This window comes from Schistocerca serialis, chromosome 10 (assembly GCF_023864345.2).
Source record: "Schistocerca serialis cubense isolate TAMUIC-IGC-003099 chromosome 10, iqSchSeri2.2, whole genome shotgun sequence".
Taxonomy (NCBI): domain Eukaryota; kingdom Metazoa; phylum Arthropoda; class Insecta; order Orthoptera; family Acrididae; genus Schistocerca; species Schistocerca serialis.
The window spans coordinates 229079695-229094746 of record NC_064647.1 but is presented as its reverse complement, the minus strand read 5'-3'; positions in this window follow the sequence as shown (position 1 = coordinate 229094746).

The following is a 15052-nucleotide window of genomic DNA, read 5'->3' as shown; positions in this document are numbered from 1 at the left end:
GACCTCAGCTGTTAAGTCCCATAGTGCTCAGAGCCATTTGAACCATTTGATGGTCGCATCCGTGTTTGGCGACATCGCGGTGAACGCACATTGGAAGCGTGTATTCGTCATCGCCATACTGGCGTATCACCCGGCGTGATGGTATTGGTTAAACGACTCGGTCACCTCTTGTTCGCATTGACGGCACTTTGAACAGTGGACGTTACATTTCAGTTTTGTTACTACCCGTGTCTCTAACCTTCATTCGATCCCTGCGAAACCCTACTTTTCAGCAGGATAATGCACGACCGCATGTTGCAGGTCCTGTACGGGGCTTTCTGGATACAGAAAATGTTCGACCGCTGTCATGGTCAGCACATTCTCCAGATCTCTGACCAATTGAAAACGTCTGGTCAATGGTGGCCGAGCAACTGGCTCGTCACAATACGTCAGTCACTACCCTTGATGAACTGTGGTATCGTGTTGAAGCTGCAAATGGGCAGCTGTACCTGTACACGCCATCCAAGCTCTGTCTGACTCAATGCCCAGGCGTATCAAGGCCGTTATTACGGCCAGAGGTGGTTGTTCTGGGTACTGATTTCTCAGGATCTATGCACCCAAATTGCGTGAAAATCTAATCACATGTCAGTTCTAGTATAATATATTTGTCCAATGAATACCCGTTTATCATCTGCATTTCTTCTTGGTGTAGCAGTTTTAATGGCCAGTAGTGTAGTTTGTCTGCTGCTTTGGGCGAGCGAGCGCAGCACTACCTTCGTGACGTAGGCGCCGCGGCCTGTGTTCCTCGTAGGCCTCGACTGTGGCAAGACGCAGATCTTCAACATAGACAAACGTAATGCATTGCTCACAAATATGCGGAAAATAACGTCTCTTCTATTCAACAATAACGCTACTACTTCCACAACTTAACACATACAGTCGCGAAACTCACTGCTGCGAAAGTTGTCACCGTTTGACAACTGGAGCGAAACTAGCCCCCCAAGCGGTCAGAAAGCAGTCCCGTGAGTCGTAAGGATAATATTTGTTTTTGATTATTTTTCTACTAGATTAATGAACAAGTTGTTATACTTTCTATCGCAAGCATTAGTATACAGGGTGTTACAAAAAGGTACGACCAAACTTTCAGGGAACATTCCTCACACACAAAGAAAGAAAATATGTTATGTGGACATGGGTCCGGAAACGCTTACTTTCCATGTTAGAGCTCATTTTATTACTTCTCTTCAAATCACATTAATCATGGAATGGAAACACACAGCAACAGAACGTACCAGCGTGACTTCAAACACTTTGTTACAGGAGATATTCAAAATGTCCTCCGTTAGCGAGGATACATGCATCAACCCTCCGTCGCATGGAACCCCTGATGCACTGATGCAGCCCTGGAGAATGGCGTATTCTATCACAGCCGTCCACAATACGAGCACGAAGAGTCTCTACATTTGGTACCGGGGTTGCGTAGACAAGAGCTTTCAAATGCCCCCATAAATGAAAGTCAAGAGGGTTGAGGTCAGGAGAGCGTGGAGGCCATGGAATTGGTCCGCCTCTACCAATCCATCGGTCACCGAATCTGTTGTTGAGAAGCGTACGAACACTTCGACTGAAATGTGCAGGAGCTCCATCGTGCATGAATAAACTGTTATGTCGTACGTGTAAAGGCACATGTTCTAGCAGCACAGGTAGAGTATCCTGTATGAAATCATGGCGGTGAGTCGAGGAAGTACAGTACATACTGACGAAACTAAAATGAGCTTTAACATGGAAATTAAGCGTTTCCGGACACATGTCCACATAACATCTTTTCTTTATTTGTGTGTGAGGAATGTTTCCTGAAAGTTTGGCCGTACCTTTTTGTAACACCCTATATAACCAAGAGACATGAATTATCGTGAAACAAATACAATGACGGAAAAAAAAATCACAACACCAAGGATTTGTGGGACATAGGGGAAAGTTGGCAGGCGTGTCTCTACATCTGAACGATGAAGTGTCTTCAAATTTCGCACCAGTCGCCTAAGAGTGCCGCTAGTGGCGACACTATTAGGATGCAAATCAGGTTTGCTTTAAATACACGCTGTAACGCTCGCGAGCGTTAGTTACCTTTGGGATTGGACGTAGTGCGTTGATGTTAGTCAAGAACGCCTTTAATGCGACAAGGACGCAAGTATCAACAGCTCACTAAATTTGAACGAGGTCGTAGAATACGGCTATGAGTAGCTGGCGGGAATGTAGACACTGTACGTGGCACTACCGAGAGGGAAGACCGTCGTGTTCGGGGTATGGCTCTGGCGTATAGTACTGCACCTGCAACAACAATCTGAGCGTAATTGGCACCACAGTAACACAATCAGTTGTTACAAATCGGTTACTTCAAGGACAGCTCCGAGTCAGATGCCCTGTACCGTCCATTCCACTGACCCCAAACCACCGGCTTTTGCGGCTTCAGTGGTGTCAAACGAGGGCTCTCTGCAGGGCCGGGTAGAGGTGTGTTGTGTTTTCTGATAAAAGCTTGGTCTTCCTCGGTGCCAGTGATGGCTGTGTGTTGTTTAGGAAGAGGTCAGATGAGCGCCTGCAACCAATTCGTCTGCAAGCTGGAGTTATTGTCTGAGGTGTGATTTTGTATGACTGCAGGAATACTCTCGTGGTTATCCCACGCAACCTGGCTGCAAATTTGTACGTCAGTCTGTCGATTCGACCTGTTGTGTTGTAAGACGTCGTCGTCTCCTGACCTTCATTGCTTACATATTCCGACCTCACAATCATCTCCGCACATCGAGACGCTTCATTCGAACCCAAACTCGATAAGATAAAGTCAGTGTTGTATAAATTCATGTAAACGATATGCAATTGACAAGTGAGCGCACCGCGGTTCAAATACTCGACGCTGGCGTGCACACATACATTCCAGACACGACGGTCACAGGAGCTTTTAGTTCGGGAGAGAGGCCGCACAGCGAGACGCCAGGCCCTTCAGAGGATGACCCGGCCCGTGTCGGCCGGACCGCCCGTAGCGGACAGTGTGGGCCCGAGTGGAAAGGGGGGGGGAACGACCCCGTGTTCGGCTTAAAAGCAAATTCCGCTACATTGTGTGGGAGCGGCCAGCCAACGCATTCTTTACACATAGCACGCAGTTTCAGAGATTTTCACAGGGAGACAGCAAACGCCAAGTGCCAAAGCTACAGGCTTCCAGGCTGGTCGCCTTAAACGAAACGTCATTCTCCCGTTTTAGAAGAGCAATGCTGATTGGCAGACGATATTTCTGACGCCTTGAGCTAAATGAATAATGGAAGAGACCGAAAGACATACCCCTTCACGTTTGGCGTGGAGAGTCGCCGTTCCGTTGTCGCTCTTGGAGCGAGAACACGTAACGAGAGCGTGCGCGCTCGTACGTGTATTCAAAGAGCGAGGAACAAGTCTCTCCTCAGTACTTCACTGGGAGAGCACCTCTGTCGAGAGCGAATCGAAGTGCGACTCTATATTGAGTCCTTGCGATTAAGCATTGTTGACTGTGTTGGCCAACACACTTATTGTGCGGTGTGGACGGACAGAGTTACAGTTAAACGCCTGCGAGCGAATTTTGAGTGGCATCACGGTGGACTGGTTATCTGACCGGTGTACTGCGGCAATAGTTAGACAAGGGGCGAATAGGAATCCTTGACTTCATCAAGGCATAGGGAGAGTTTGATTGGCGAAGGTCAGGAATCCTTGACTTCATCAAGGCATAGGGAGAGTTTGATTTGCGAAGGTCAATCCAGATAGAACGTGAGTTATCTTATTTGTCAGCAGCGAGCGGCGCAGACAGCAGTCATCACAGCTTACTGTATTGTGCGTTACAGCTATTGCGAGCCCCATATTTCCTCCACAACAGTACACTTCATTGCATTTCACACGCGACAGCCTCGACCATACCTAGCAACATTCTAAAGGCTAATTATTCAAGTTGCGTAGGCGTGCCTCTCAGCCATTCTGCCAAGTTAACTACCATCTTAAACTTTGTGTAGAAATTTCATTAGCGAATCCTATCCTTGAGAGGTAACTTCACATTCCGAAAAGAACCAGGATGTAACTTGTTCAATTCACAACTAAAAGTGTCATTGTGATTTCTCAGAATTTTTGCAAAATAAATAATAACTTTCGTTAGTTCCATGTTTTTTTCCACTAACTAGCACTACTCCAGTACCCATGTATCCCACTAGTTACGTAAGAAATGTTGTGAATTTTTGTGTCATTTCCTTACAGCGGACGACTCCAGAAGATATTTATTGCTGAAAGTTTTTCAGGCATTTCTCTTTAGAACGTTAGGAGCGTCTGTCTGACTTCTGTAGTAGTGTGGGGGTGGAAATTTCATCTCGCAGGAGCCACAGGGTAAAGGGTACATCGCAGATTAATCCGTTGCTCAGAATAACAGAATAATAGATCAACCCCCCACACCTCAGAGTATTGCCGTTCGTGAACATCACTGAAGGGGTGTTTTCCAATAGAATAACGCTCGCCCACATACCGCTGTTGTAACCCAGCATGCTCTACACACTGTCAACATGTTTCCTTTGAAATTTTGCTAATTTCGACTACTTATCATCGTCAAGCACCTGTAAGACAAAATGGAAAAGCTCTACATTGTCTGTCATACATCGCCACGTTTCCTTTACCTGTTCGATACCAGATCCGTCACCAATCGAGCACATTTGGGACACCATCGGACGAAAACACTAGCGTCATTGGTAAACAGCATTAACCGTCCCTGTATTAAGGGACTCCGTCCCACAAACTGACATCCGGCAGACTTGCACAACAAAATGCAAGCACCTTTACATGCTTCCATCCAACATGCTGGCGGTAACACTAGTTGTTGGTCCACCAACGTTTCACATTTGCGACAGACTTGCATTAGCCTGTGATCTTGCGTTGTTAATCATTTGAATATACTACGTAGACAAATATATTCCCATAATTTCATTGCTCTACATTAATTATTTTTTGATGTTGTGATCTCTGTTTCCGGCAGTGTATAAAAAAAGCCAAAACTCACTGATTCAGTGATATAAACTACCACTTTCTCATGTAGAAATACTTTCAAGTATGAGTGTAATTTCAACTTACTTCGCTGAAACCAAGAGAATGTTAACACATATTTCATGCATTTGTCGTTGTCTGTTCTAATTGCGACGCGCACTTTACTGACACGCAAAAATTCTGTATGGTACCTCATAATCCGTCAATTCTTATAGCTCACGCGACCTTGTAAAACACGGATATTTTTGTAAATGGCTCAAATGGTTCTGAGCACTATCGGACTTAACATCTTAGGTCATCAGTTCCCTAGAACTTAGAACTACTTAAACCTAACTAACCTAAGGACATCACACACATCCTTGCCCGAGGCAGGATCCGAAACTGCGACCGTAGCGGTCGCGCGGTTCCAGACTGAAGCGCCTAGAATCGCTCGGCCACTTCGGCCGGCGATTTTTGTAAATGTAATTACTTTTGTTATGACCTGGCGGAACTACAATCGTCTGGTCATTACTGTGGGTTCTTTGATCGCTCTGGGGAGATGACTCGTCACCACTATGTCTACATCAACACCTCACCTACATCTGTACTCTGCGAACCATCGTGAAGTGATGGCAGAGGATTCGTCTCATTATACCAGTTATAAGGGTTTCTTCCTATCCCATTCACGCGTGGAGCGCGGTAAGAATGATCGTATGAATGCCTGGGAGCGTGCTGCTAATATTCTAAACTTGTCCTCACAATCCCACTGTGAGCGATATCTAGTGGGCTGTACTGTATTCCTAGAGTCGTCATTTCCGTAAGCATCACACATCGGCATCTATTGTAACGAACTGTTTTTAGTTCTAGAAATTAAACCAAACTTATAAATAATGTTCATTGCGGACCACTGAACATGTTTTATGTCAATAAAACCAAATGTGAACGGTGATATAAACACATATTTTCTAGTACATACACACGTGGAATTTGAGTAGGTTTAATAAACGTGAGAGGAATTTTAATTTCACTACATACTTTCATCTTTTTGGTATCGCTTCTTCGGCGTGCACTTTTGCATTGTCTTCTTTTGTCTTCTTGTGTTTCAAGATATGTGTAAAACACTCGAAGCCATGGTATGTGCCACGCCCCCCAAATCTCCATCGAAGGTCATAGGCAAGGACGACAAGATTAGATTGTCATCGATAAAACAGGAGGAAATTAGTGACCGCCGGTCATTAGTAAAACCATGAACACCTCTAAACTCGTGCTTTTAAGTATTTGTGATGTTATTCGCTTAGTTTGAGAACGCGAGAGAATTATTACTTTCGCAACATTTCCACTGTGTCTCTTCTTCGGTGTGCAGTCTTGCTTTCTGTTCTTATCTAGTAAGATACGGGTGGAATGGTGAGCGGGTCACCGGAGTTGATAGGCGCAAGCGATCAGATTAGATTATCGTGAATAAAGCAGGAGGAAGTTATTGACATATTGTTCACAGTTAATCTGATGCCGTTAGGACATCGTCTAGCACCTCGCCAATAACAGGTATGTGAACTCGGAATGCCAGGTTCGGTATCGGGTGTGTGTACGTTGTATTAATGCGAATCAAAAAATTAATAGCTTGAAGCATTGGAATGGAACATAATATTTACTAGACTACCAACATGTTTTCCACGCAGTGAGCTTTTTCAGTGAAGGATTTACATACATGCATTTACACAGAAATACATACAATTACAGGTAATCCTCATTGCAGGCGTACCTTCACATACAACACAGTTCGCCTTTACACTTTCAGTTATACAGCGACCTGTTACTTTAGTGAGCACATTACACACACACACACACACACACACACACACACACACACACACACACACACACACACACACACGCTCATTAGTACATAGAACTGAAAGCTAAATGCATATTTATCTCTACCGTAGGCTGTCGAAATATTGTTATACAGATGAATTCTATTATATTTCTGGCCAGTTTCGATCTGCAGTAATTTTCAAATGCTTGCAGCATCAAAACTCTACGAGCTTATACAAGTTACAAAGGTTTCTTAGCAACGCTACACTACACCATTTACAACAGCTGTTACATTAGTTACAGCTGCGTAGGTGAAATGTGTGACGTTGTATGGGAAAACAGTTTAGTGTTACGTGGGAACAGAAGTTTATAAATCTAATGTCTCACATTCGTTTGATGTGTTGGCAAATGTGCCAACACCTTGTAGATAGAGGAGGCCGAAATGCACGCTATCTAACGCAGACGGGCGTGAATTATGGAACAGGATAAGTAGTGAATTCTAATAAGAAAGGTATGCAGCTCCTCGAATACTTAACTTTTAATTCCTTGTTGGTTTACAACGTTCTTGATGAGACATTTCATACGATAACTATCAAACTATGTAAGGCTAATGGCGCCTTGCTAAGTCGTAGCTATGGACTTAGCTGAAGGCTATTCTAACTATCTGCTCGGCTAATGAGCGATGCTTCGTCCGTGTAGTCGCTAGCAAAGTCGTCCGTACAACTGGGGCGAGTGCTAGTCCGTATCTCGAGACCTGCCTTGTGGTGGCGCTCGGTCTGCGATCACACAGTGGCGACACGCGGGTCCGACATGTACTAATGGACCGCGGCCGATTTAAGCTACCACCTAGCAAGTGTGGTGTCTGGCGGTGACACCACATCGTTGATGTTTGATACTGCAGCCATTTGGAAATGGTCGTAGGCCGAAAGCGGCTAGAAATGTAATAAGAGTTTATGTGCATAAAAAAATTTCTTCAGCCTATGGTGGAAACAAAAAATTGTTTAAGCACTTAGAAGTTACGTGGAGACTTTGGATCCTCACATAAGGAGATTAATACGCAGTACATTTACTGTATCTAAAAATAATTAGACTCCTTAGTCACTATTTCACTCATTCAAATTAGTACGAAGGTTTTCTTCAAATAAATGGTATGTTTCATTTTCAAAACAAATCTCTAATAGCTGCTTAATGTTCTCCACAGAAGAGTTTTTACTGGCTGTGGCCCTACGTTGTATAGCTTCGAGTTCGGCTGTTTAAAACCGTTATGACTAACGTTTTGCTCACGTATTACACAGGGTGGGTATAATGGTTATGACATATATTATCTGATCAAAAGCATTTGGGCACATACAGTGAAGCGGCAAAGAAACTAGTACAGGCAAGCGCATTCAAATACAGAGATATGCAAACAGGCAGAATACGGCGCTGCGGTCGGCAACGCCTATATGAGGCAACAAGCGTCTGGCGCAGTTGTCAGATCGGTTACTGCTGCTACAACGGCAGGTTATCAAGATTTAAGTGAGTTTCTACGTGGTGTTGTAGTCGGCGTGCGAGCAATGGGGTAGCGATGAAGTGGGGATTTTCCTATACAACCATTTCACGAGTGTACCGTGAATATCAGGAATCCGGTAAAACATCAAATCTCCGACGTCGCTGCGGCCAGAAAAAGATCCTGGAAGAACGAGACCAACTACAACTGAAGAGAATCGTCCAACGTGACAGAAGTGAAACCCCTCCGCAAATTGCTGCAGATTTCAATACTGGGCCATCAAGAAGTGTCAGCATGCGAACCATTCAACAAAACATTATCGATATTGGCTTTAGGAGCCGAAGGCCCACTCGTCTACCCTTGATGACTGCACGACACAAAGATTTGCGCCTCGCCCAGGTGCATCAACACCGACATTGTACTGTTGATGACTGGAAACATATTGCCTGCTCGGACGAGTCTCGTTTCAAATTGTATCGAGCTAATGGACGTGTACGGGTATGGAGACAACCTCATGAATCCATGGACCCTGCATGTCAGCAGGGGACTGTTCAAGCTGGTGGAGGCTCTGTAATGGTGTGCGGCGTGTGCAGTTGGAGTGATATGGGACCCCTGATACGTCTAGATACGACTATGACGGACTTGGGCAAATCCAGCAGGACAATGCGACACCCCACACGTCCAGAATTCCTTCAAAATGGCTCCAGGATCACTCTTCTGAGTTTAAACACTTCCGCTGGCCACCAGACCTCCGAGACATGAACATTATTGAGTATTCTGGGATGCCTTGCAGAGGAGATCTTCACCCGTCGTAGTCTTACGGATTTATGAAGAGCCCTGCAGGATTCATGGTGTGAGTTCTCTCCAGCATTACTTCAGACATTAGTTGAGTTCATGTCACGTCGTGTTGCGGCACTTCTGCGTGTTTGCGGGGACTGTATACGATATTAGGCAGTATCTTTGGCTCTTCAGTGTTATGCCCGTATGTGATACAAACTTTGGGATTACATTTCCCAGTTAACAAAAAAAAAATATAGGCTAGAAGTTGTAACTGTTCGCGTGCTCGTAAGGGGCCTTATACGATATTAGGCTGGTGTAACAGTTTCTTTGGCTCTTCAGTGTATTACTGCACGTCAATACAGGGTGTGTTCATGCCTTACCTTTATGATGGGTTGAAATTTGCTGGGGAAACTTTCAGTGAGGTGTATGAATATCTGTGGAGGAGTGGCAGACCACTCCTCCTCAAGAACTGATACCAAAAAAGGTAGTGACGTGGGACTCTGGGATCTGGCACAAGGTCAACTTCTACCTTATCCCTAAGGTGTTCCATTGGGTCCAGGTAGGAAATGTGGCAGGCCAGTCCATTTCAGGCATGTTATTGTCAGCAGACTATTGATTCACAGATGCTGCTTTGTGACAGGGTGCATTTTTGCTGTTACAATCAAACGTCGTCTCCAGACTTCTGTACATAGTACACAATATTATATACTGAGGTGACAAAAGTCATGGGATACCTCCTGATACTGTGTCGGACCTCCTTTTGGCTGATGTAGAGCATCAACACGACATGGCCTAGATGCAACAAGTCGCCGGAAGTCCGCTGCTGAAATATTGAGCCACGCTGCCTCAGGCTGTCCGTGAATGAGAAAAGTGTTGGCAGGGCAGGTTTCGTGCTTTAACTGACTCTCGGTCATGCCACATAAATGGTGAGTGACCAAATCATTTGCTCGAACTGGCCAGAAGGTTCTTGAAACCAGTCTTGAACGATGGTGGTTCAGTACCATGGTGCATTGTCATCCATAAAAATTCCGTCGTAGTTTGGGAACATGGAGTCCACGAATGGCTGCAGACGGTCTCAGTTGACTCAGTTGGACCTGAGGACCAAGTCTACTCCATTTAAACACAGCCGCCCACCATTATACAGCCCTCACCATATTGCACAATGCCTTGTTGACAACTTGGGTCCATGGTTCCGTGGGATCTGCGCCACACCTCAACCCTAAGATCAGCTCGAACCATCTGAAATCGGGACTCATCCGACTAGGCCACGGTTTTCCAGTCGTCTAGGGTCACGAGCCCAGGAGAGGCGCTGCAGGCGATGTTGTGCTGTTAGCAAAGGCACTCGCGTCGGTCGTCGAGCTCCCATAGCCCATTAACACCAAATTTCGCCGCACTTTCATAATGGATATGTTGCTCGTACTTCCCACACTGATTTCTGCGGTTATTTCACGCATTGTTGCTTGTCTGTTAGCACTGACAACTCTACCCAAAACGCCGGTGACCTCGGTCGTTAAGTACAGGGCGTTGCCGCTGCCTTGTCCGTGCCTGAAATCTGGTATTCTCGGCACACTCTTGACACTGTTGATCTCCACATATTGAATTTCCTAACGATTTCCGAAACGGAATATACCATCTGTCTAGCTACAAATACCATTCGCGTTCCAAGTCTGTTAATTCCAATCTGTACCTACAGATTGGAAAATTGCACAGGTCGCACCAGTGTTTAAGAAGGGTAGTAGGAGTAATCCATCGAACTACAGACCTATATCATTGACGTCGGTTTGCAGTAGGGTTTTGGAGCATATACTGTATTCAAACATTATGAATCACCTCGACGGGAACGATCTATTGATACGTAATCAGCATGGTTTCAGAAAACATCGTTCTTGCGCAACGCAGCTAGCTCTTTATTCGCACGAAGTAATGGCCGCTATCGACAGGGGATCTCAAGTTGATTCCGTATTTCTAGATTTCCGGAAAGCTTTTGACACCGTTCCTCACAAGCGACTTCTAATCAAGCTGCGGGCCTATGGGGTATCATCTCAGTTGTGCGACTGGATTCGTGATTTCCTGTCAGGAAGGTGGCATTTCTTAGTAATAAACGCCAAATCATCGCGTAAAACTGAAGTGATATCAGGTGTTCCCCAGGGAAGCGTCCTGGGACCTTTGCTGTTCCTGATCTATATAAATGACCTGGGTTACAATCTGAGCAATTCTCTTAGGTTGTTCGCAGATGATGCTGTAATTTACCGTCTAGTAAGGTCATATGAAGACCAGTATCAGTTGCAAAACTGATTTAGTAAAGATTGCTGTATGGTGTGGCAGGTGGCAGTTGACGCTAAATAACGAAAAGTGTGAAGTGATCCACACGAGTTCCAAAACAAATCCGTTGGAATTCGATTACTCGATAAATAGTACAATTCTCAAGGCTGTCAATTCAGCTAAGTACCTGGGTGTTAAAATTACGAACAACTTCAGTTGGAAAGACCACATAGATAATATTGTGGGGAAGGTGAGCCAAAAGTTGCGTTTCATTGGCAGGACACTTAGGAGATGCAACAAGTCCACTAAAGAGACAGCTTACACTACACTCGTTCGTCCTCTGTTAGAATATTGCTGTGCGGTGTGGGATTCTTACCAGGTGGGATTGACGGACGACATCGAAAGGGTGCAAAAAAGGGCAGCTCGTCTTGTATTATCACGTAATAGGGGAGAGAGTGTGGCAGATATGATAAGCGAGTTGGGATGGGAGTCATTAAAGCAAAGACGTTTTTCGTCGCGGCGAGATCTATTTACGAAATTTCAGTCACCAACTATCTCTTCCGAATGCGAAAATATTTTGTTTAGCCCAACCTACATAGGTAGGAATGATCATCAAAATAAAATAAGAGAAATCAGAGCTCGAACAGAAAGGTTTAGGTGTTCGTTTTTCCCGCGCGCTGTTCGGGAGTGGAATGGTAGAGAGATAGTATGATTGTGGTTCGATGAACCCTCGGCCAAGCACTTAAATGTGAATTGCAGAATAATCATGTAGATGTAGATGTACAACCATAATCACGTCGGAAACGGTTTCACATAAGTGACCTTAGTACAAATGACAGCTCCCCCAATGCACGCCCTTTTATACGTTGTGTGCCATCTATACATGTGGATATTGCTCATTTCAGTGTAAATTGTGTTTACATCCTTCCGCATTTACCGTATGCTTTAGCAAAATAAGGGGACAGTACCCTAGAAACTAGACAGACCCATACAGTAACACAATCACCTCTGTATCTCACCGTTGGCACAACACATGACGACAGGTAGGTTCTCCAGCCCAATGTAATGCGGCATTCGCCATCAGATATCACGAGAGGTCAACCTGCGCATGTAAAAGTAGACGGGGAGTACTGTGTTGTCGGTATAGATGCACGAGCAGCAGAATGGGTCGTTCAGCAGAGCTCAGTGAATTCGAATGTAGACTAATCATTGACTGTCACATGAGTAATAAACCCATTAGGGACATATCAACCCATCTAAAGCCACCAACTCGACTGTTGGTGATATGACTGAAGTAGAAACCTAAGAGGGACAATCACAGCTAAAACAAGACCAGAGAGACCTCACGTACTAACGGAGAGGGAACATCGAACATTGGAGAGGGTGGATGCAAAAGTCGCATGAAACCGGAGGAAGGAATCATTCGTGAGTGCTGACAGTGCCCCAGGCTGGCAGAATGAGTGTTAGCAGGGGGTTACGAGGGCAGTTCAATAAGTAATGCAACACATTTCTTTTCTCGGCCAATTTTGGTTGAAAAAACCGGAAATTTCTTGTGGAATATTTTCAAACATTCCCGCTTCGTCTCGTATAGTTTCATTGACTTCCGACAGGTGGCAGCGCTGTACGGAGCTGTTAAAATGGCGTCTGTAACGGATGTGCGTTGCAAACAACGGGCAGTGATCGAGTTTCTTTTGGCGGAAAACCAGGGCATCTCAGATATTCAGAGGCGCTTGCAGAATGTCTACGGTGATCTGGCAGTGGACAAAAGCACGGTGAGTCGTTGGGCAAAGCGTGTGTCATCATCGCCGCAAGGTCAAGCAAGACTGTCTGATCTCCCGCGTGCGGGCCGGCCGTGCACAGCTGTGACTCCTGCAATGGCGGAGCGTGCGAACACACTCGTTCGAGATGATCGACGGATCACCATCAAACAACTCAGTGCTCAACTTGACATCTCTGTTGGTAGTGCTGTCACAATTGTTCACCAGTTGGGATATTCAAAGGTTTGTTCCCGCTGGGTCCCTCGTTGTCTAACCGAACACCATAAAGAGCAAAGGAGAACCATCTGTGCGGAATTGCTTGCTCGTCATGTGGCTGAGGGTGACAATTTCTTGTCAAAGATTGTTACAGGCGATGAAACATGGGTTCATCACTTCGAACCTGAAACAAAACGGCAATCAATGGAGTGGCACCACACCCACTCCCCTACCAAGAAAAAGTTTAAAGCCATACCCTCAGCCGGTAAAGTCATGGTTACAGTCTTCTGGGACGCTGAAGGGGTTATTCTGTTCGATGTCCTTCCCCATGGTCAAACGATCAACTCTGAAGTGTATTGTGCTACTCTTCAGAAATTGAAGAAACGACTTCAGTGTGTTCGTAGGCACAAAAATCTGAACGAACTTCTCCTTCTTCATGACAACGCAAGACCTCACACAAGTCTTCGCACCCGAGAGGAGCTCACAAAACTTCAGTGGACTGTTCTTCCTCATGCACCCTACAGCCCCGATCTCGCACCGTCGGATTTCCATATGTTTGGCCCAATGAAGGACGCAATCCGTGGGAGGCACTACGCGGATGATGAAGAAGTTATTGATGCAGTACGACGTTGGCTCCGACATCGACCAGTGGAATGGTACCGTGCAGGCATACAGGCCCTCATTTCAACGTGGCGTAAGGCCGTAGCATTGAATGGAGATTACATTGAAAAATAGTGTTGTGTAGCTAAAAGATTGGGGAATAACCTGGTGTATTTCAATGCTGAATAAAACAACCCCTGTTTCAGAAAAAAATGTGTTGCATTACTTATTGAACTGCCCTCGTAAAAAGAATGGGATGTAGTTGTCGAAAATCTCCTCACAATTCACACATTTCTGTACTCAGTGTTAAGCTACCCTTGAGGTGATTAAAGAGCGAGGCCAGTAGACAATGCATTACAGGAAACGAGCGATTCAGAGGGATTGATCACTCTATACCCTGAAATCAAATGAAATGATCGTATGGTATTTATTGGCCGGGACATCCCCTTCGGGGTTCGGCCGCCGTATTGCAAGTCTTTTTAGATGAAGCCACTTCGTGTATTTGCGTGTCATATGATGATGAAGAACACACAACACCCAGACCCCTGCCGGGAAAAGAACCCGGGCAGTGGCAGTCCGACGGATGGGTTTGTGTTCGTCGAATTTCTGGAGGACGCTGCCTGTTATGTTGTGTAGTGCCAACAGTGAATTATGGAGGAGGTGATACGCATTTGATGTTGATTTTGGTGGTTATGGCGTGGTCCCCTTATTGCGATTAAGAAACCGCTGAATGAATAGGGATGTGAACACGTTTTGCGGCAGTGGGTACAGTAGAGGAAGAGGTTGGAGGCGATGATTGTTTGCATTGCAAGATCAGTGTTGTCTGAATGTTACATGATAGTGTGAAGGGGAACCAAGTGCAAGTATGCTGTTCTCTGATAATTATGACCCTGCGAAGAGGCATCAAATGGGAGTCGCCACCATCAGCCATGTCATCTCTTTCAGGTTGGAAGTGTCCAGTGCCAGGTGGTCTTCCTGGGAGTCAGGACATTCTCTATTTCTCATACATGTCAATTAAAATTCGTGCAACGGCATTAAAGAAGAATGTCTCCGAATGTGAATAATGGCTGATGGCCCTAGCAGCTTCCCCAATCGACAGTGGTGGAGGTCACCTCGCTACAGAAATAAAGCAACAATGGAATCC